The sequence below is a fragment of the Rutidosis leptorrhynchoides genome, chromosome 7, assembly GCF_046630445.1.
Source record: "Rutidosis leptorrhynchoides isolate AG116_Rl617_1_P2 chromosome 7, CSIRO_AGI_Rlap_v1, whole genome shotgun sequence".
NCBI classification, from domain to species: Eukaryota; Viridiplantae; Streptophyta; class Magnoliopsida; order Asterales; family Asteraceae; genus Rutidosis; species Rutidosis leptorrhynchoides.
This window is the reverse complement of record NC_092339.1, coordinates 338,521,242-338,527,500: the sequence shown is the minus strand read 5'-3', so window position 1 is coordinate 338,527,500 and position 6,259 is coordinate 338,521,242.

Below are 6,259 nucleotides of genomic sequence, written 5' to 3'. Positions count from 1 at the left end.
TGGTTGTGAAAGCCATCATTCCAAATATTGAGCAATTAGTTAAAGTAAGATGTTTCTAGTTTGGGCACTTAGAAAAAACATCGCAAGGATTTTCATTTATGAATGTGACATTATCAAAAGATGCAACGTTGTTAAAGCTTGTACGTCGCAAGTGGATGTGATTGTAGTGGAACCAACAAATCCAATGAAAGTGAGATCTTTGAGAGAAATAAAAAGAGAAAGGAAATCCATTACGTTTTGTTCCATTCAAAGATAAAGTAGTCATCTTATGGACATTGTGCGAAAACGCATAGTTCATAATCTTTCTGAAATACTCTTGGCTAACTTCTTCTTTAAACGAAGTTTAACAGACTCCATTCAAAGTTTGTTGGATCTAAGATATATTAATGAATTGTCTAATTTATCCTCCATTTAATGTTATAAAAAGTAACTAATAAATTTGTTGCTATATGTAATGTTAAAATTCTATTAATAAAAGGGATATAACTGGAACTTTAATGATATTTTATTGTTATTTAGAATAAGAGAAAATAAATTTGAAACAAACAAAAATAATAAGGTAGACAATTTGATGTGACGGAGGGAGTATGATAACTAAAAAAATTCTCCCTAGTAGCAATAGTAGAGAAAACCAATGATATGGTATTGTTTGGATGCACGAATGCCAACGAAAGTAACTATGAACATATGGAAATCAGAAACTTAATTTTTTTTTGCTATGATGATGGTCTTGATGCTGTAGTAAGTTCAAGAAATCTGGCACTAATGCGGCCTTGCTTCTCGTTATTAAATTTATAACATTGTAGGCCTCTACACGTAAGCAAGAAAAATGTGCTTGAATCCTATCCTTCTTTGATGCTGGAAACTCCTTTTTCAGAAAGTTTTCAATCTTACGCAACTTAAAAAATATTTGATTAATCTCAATGCCCCCATTTTTAATCTCCTAAAATAGATCATCCCAACAGTTCTCGATATGTGACATACTTACCTCTTTGACAAGTTGCTCTTCATCAATTTGTATACGAGCTATAATGGTCTCAAACTTAATTTTCTCCTGCTCTAGTTGTATCCGAAACTCGTCCATAATTTGTTGTGCTGATGCAGCATTCTCCAATGCTTGCATCTCCTGCACGATATCAAACAATTTGTAAGGAACCCTATAACAGTCTCTATGTTTATCATAATCATAAGATAAATATAGCACACGGGTTCAAATTCCTATGTCGATGGCATGCAATACTTTTCAATAAATTACATAGTAGATCATCAAGTAGATGATAGTTGCAAAATAATTTATATATATACCTCACGTGAAAATATCGTGACAGTGGCACTTGGAGAACCGTCTAGCAGATAGTTTTTGACTTCTATAGGCAGGTTTATTTGTTGGGGTGCAAACCTATCCCACATAAGAGGGAGACAAAAACAAATGTATGTATATAAGTCTAAAGGAAAGTCCCTCTAATACCAATTGGTTTTAGAAAATGATGGACTCTCGTGTGGGGGACCCGGGAAGTGGTCAAAGTTTCCTGGATAAATCTTAAAACTCATTAAGTTAGCAAATGGAGAAGGTAGATGAGAGACTAGTTGCACGGACGATGCAAGAACCTGAAAAATATAATATAATAAACGTATTGTATAGACAGATGTAGTCAAATAAATCAAAATGGGTCTATCTAAAGTATGTCTAACATAGAATAGAGTGTTGCTAGATAAATGTATAATAAATAAAGAACGAATACCTCTACAATTTCCAATCCAAGCGTAAGACATTTGACATTGCGGAATTGTTGAAGCAAGTCTATAATTTTAGAAGCATTTGCCTTAGCGGGATTACAAATATGAAAACCCACTTTCTCCAAAGAAAACAAACCATCTGCGGAAAACTCGAAATAATCTCGAGTTTCATACGTCAATGAGGATAATTCGGGTGTAGATATCATTAAACCCGCTTTGCAATTTACAACAGTGAGAAACTTCAGGTGAGGTGCAACCACATTAACAACACCATACCAATATCCATGTTTAATAATGAGAGTAGAAAGTTGAGGATGGGAAATGGTAATTAAATCAATCCATCCATATACAGCGCAATTAATTAAAGTAAGATTTTTCAAGTTTGGGCACATAGAAAAAACATTACCGGGATTTTCATTTATGAACCTGACTTTATCGAGATGCAACGTTGTTAAATCTAGTAAGTACGAAGTTGATGTGATTGTAGTGGAACCAAGAGATCCAATGGAAGTGAGATCTTTGAGAGACTGGGATATAAAAAGAGAAAGAGGGAATTCAATATTCTTTTCTCCGTTCAAACATATAATAGTCATTTTTTGAACATTCTGCGAGTTCATAATCTTTTTGACAAATGGTTGGCTAAATTCCCCATTAAAACAAAGTTTAATGGACTCCAATTCTATTTCACTATTGCGGGAAGACAAAACATGATTAACAAACTCATAAAATTTGGGTAATGAAGTAAGACGGTCATAAGAGAAATCAAGATGTGGGATTGACTTCCAAGTATACTTCCATGTAGATGACAAAATACTAGTTCTGATAGCATCTTTGGTGTCATTATAAGAAAGAATTTTGTTGATGAGATCTTTCGGCAAGTTGCTTAGTCTATGGACTTCTACATTCATTCTTACTATTTAAGCTGCAATTAATAATTAATAATATAAAACAAGAATCAAGACATACTAAATAGAAATTACACAAAAAGCAAAACACATAATAACAAGGTTGTAAAAGACGCGAGTCGAAGATGCATAGGTCGGGACCTCGGAGGGACGAGTAGGTCGAGACGGGTAGCAACAGGGACGCGTCGGGCGTTGACCAACATTGACTTTTTAAAATAGTTTTAAAATAGTTTAATATATATATATATATATATATATATATATATATATATATATATATATATATATATATATATATATATATATATATATATATAGAAATCGATACTTAAAATATAAACTATATTTACAATAAACATGAACAATTAACAATTATTAACAATATTACAAAATAAAAATATAATATTTTTTACTTTGAGCGAATTTGATCGACTTTGACCGAATTTGACGGACTTTTTCCGACTTTGACAGACTTTTTCCAACTTCGACCGACTTCTTACAGTTAATAGTTTTTTTAGCCACGAAGCGTCGGCCATGCCTAAAAAATGATGCGTCGGCCGACTTTTGCAACACTGCTAAATAATGCTACAGCTTAAACACAATAGTTTTAAACAGGGACGAATTCTGCAAACACCCTGTTGTACATCATTTTCATTAGTTTATTCATAAATAATGTTTAATCAATTATGTCACTATTACCAATTACTGTAATATATATTCAACCAAATCGTGTAATTTGATTATGATCATCTTACTATTTTAGTCTTCATCTTTATCCTTTTTTCTAACTGAAATTGAATTAGTACTGTATTTCTATATAATCAATTAAATCGCAATACAATACTTAACTTGCACTTTATAACTTAGGATTAGTTGTCAAAAATACTTTTTCTAAATTGAATTATCATAACTAAACTACTGTATAATCAATTAAATCATGTAATCTGGTTATGATCATATTATGATTTTAGTGTTTATAAATACACTAATACAGAGTACGATTAGTGTAACTATATGTGCTAACTATATGTAGGACACGATAGGGTCTCTTCCGGACGAGTGAACTTAAAGTAGCCGTGAAATAGAAATTTGTAGCTCTTTAAGTTACAGGCGTTTGAGCTTTTAAATCAATCCGAATGCAAATCCATATGAAGGATATATGACCAATGCTCGCAAATTATATCCAAAATAATGTTTGTTCAAGCCAATTTTATTGGGCATGTTTATATTAAAATAATAAATAGTTAGTACTTTATGTATTAACTCCGTATCAAAATAACTCCCAGAAACATGGCTTACATACCCGGCTCAACATTCTTGGAAAACAATCAAATCTCCGGAGGAGAATTGGCCATTCAATCTTGTGAACTAATCGAGACAGAAAGAGATAAAAGGGCTCGAAGCTATAGAAGCTCTACAAATAGCAGTTCTTATAAATATATGACATAGTTCTAGCTGTGTAAAGTAAGTTTAAAGTGCCGCTGTGTTGATGGGCTCTACCCCTTAATTGATTTAGAAGTACGTCGTTTATATAGTTACAATATTTTCATACATGCTTTCACTTGTATAGATTTATAGGGCCTTGTAACGTTTTCCAGTTGGTTAATAAAAGTTTTACTTGCTTTTCAAAAAAAAAAAAAAAAAAAAAAAAAAAAAAAAAAAAAAAAAAAAGTAAACAATAAAAACAGTTTGACTTTCAATTTTTTTTTTCAACTTTGATCTGAAGTATTTTTCTCATATTACATAACAATGGATGAAATTTATACCAATGAAAACCCCCGGTTCTTTCATATAAATTTCAACAAATATTATTTATAACAAATAAAAATATTTAAAGTTAAGTTTTGAGAAAAGAGTTTAAAAAGTGTGAACAATTATTTTAGGACGGATGGAATAATATTTAAGATTTTAGGACGGATGGAATAATATTTAAGATACCTAATAGTAACTAAAGTTGTTTAAAATATGATTTTTTGTTCAATAACGTTATAAATATACTGAACTACTTATCAACTCGTGAAATATGCTTAACATTATCTTTTTATTTTAGTCTTCATTCCTTTATTCTGTAAAATCGCTAACTTTGGTGAATCCACTAAGACCGTTTGTATCGGTAGATTGCAATGCCGTTGGTTTCCTAGTTAGCACAATTGTAACGGGAGTTTGTAGCGTATTGAGGTGTCGACGGCACACGTTTTGACGGTGTTGGGTGGAAACCGACGGAGAAGGCAACGTCCATTGCTTGCTTTTTATCAATTTAATATTAATTTAAAAATATTATTTTTATTCCTTTTAATACTTACTCAATTATTTTTGTTCCTTTTAATGAGTACTTACTCAATTATATTTTGACATATCACAACACTACTACCAAAAACCAACACCACTAATACTTCACATCAAACGTCAACACATCCTAGCGAGCAAAAAAGTGCAAAAAGCAACCAACACGAGTATAGTCACCACTACAAGTGGTCTAATACAGAGTATAATTTTATTAATATACTACGTTTCCCTCCCGCTTCACTTTCTGCTTTTCTTTCTCCGAATGCTTTCTTTCGATTGTATATGCTTAATGTTTATTTAATTTAATGTTTAATTGAGGTGAATCATAGTTATACGATTAATATATTACCAACGAATCTGTTTCGGTGACTAATTTTGGTGTTTGTTTTATTTTGGGTTTGTTTTTCCCGGTCCACCAAACCGAGAATTTCGGTTGCCAATATCACCGAGAACTTTTCTTGATTGTCTCTCAAAACACTAAGAAAAGGAGAAGAAGAACAATAAAATTATAGACGTACCTGCGTTCGATTTCGTCTCTATATTAGATTTTCGTTTGTGATCTCTGCTTCCGTCGTCTGTTAATCTCAGTCCACAATTCATATATCAGCACCTAATTCTTCGTCAATGGGCCAAAAAGACGGATTTTATAGAATCATTCGTCATTTCTATCTTCGTTTCAGCGTTGTAGACCGAATTTATGAATGGTGTTAACAAGTTCAATCCCAAGACCCTGCGTGATGCGTATCATTTGGCGGCATTACGAGAAGATATGAATAAAGTCACATGTAAGTATGCATCACAAGCTAGTTCTCCGTTGATCTTAACGTACAAGAGATCCATACATCACGTCGGAGCTAGATGAAAAATTGACAAAAATGTGTGCCTTCACTGTGACCAAGAGTATACACTCGTACATAGTGTGGTAGACAACGCTTTACACTATAAGTGATAAGTAGCAATGAGGGTGAAATGTAAACTAGCGATAAATAAGTAAAACACCGGCGGTATACATATTTTTAGTATACATATGCATGTCACCCACCAATATATGCTGCTGGAGTGGGATATCGAGTTACATACGCTCAGGATATATGATAGTTTATTGCACGCTGGACAAGAAGAACAAGAGCACCTTATTGGGCAATTCCTCATAACTTTTTGAACGGATCCGGTTTTGGGAAATGAAATACTGAAAGACACCAACGTGAAAATTAAACATCATCGTGAAAATAAAATGACATTGAAAACTGAAGTATTTAAAAGCCATCATGAAAATGAAAAGTTTTTTTTTTTTTTTTTTGGGTTTATATATGTAAAAAGTAAGAACATGT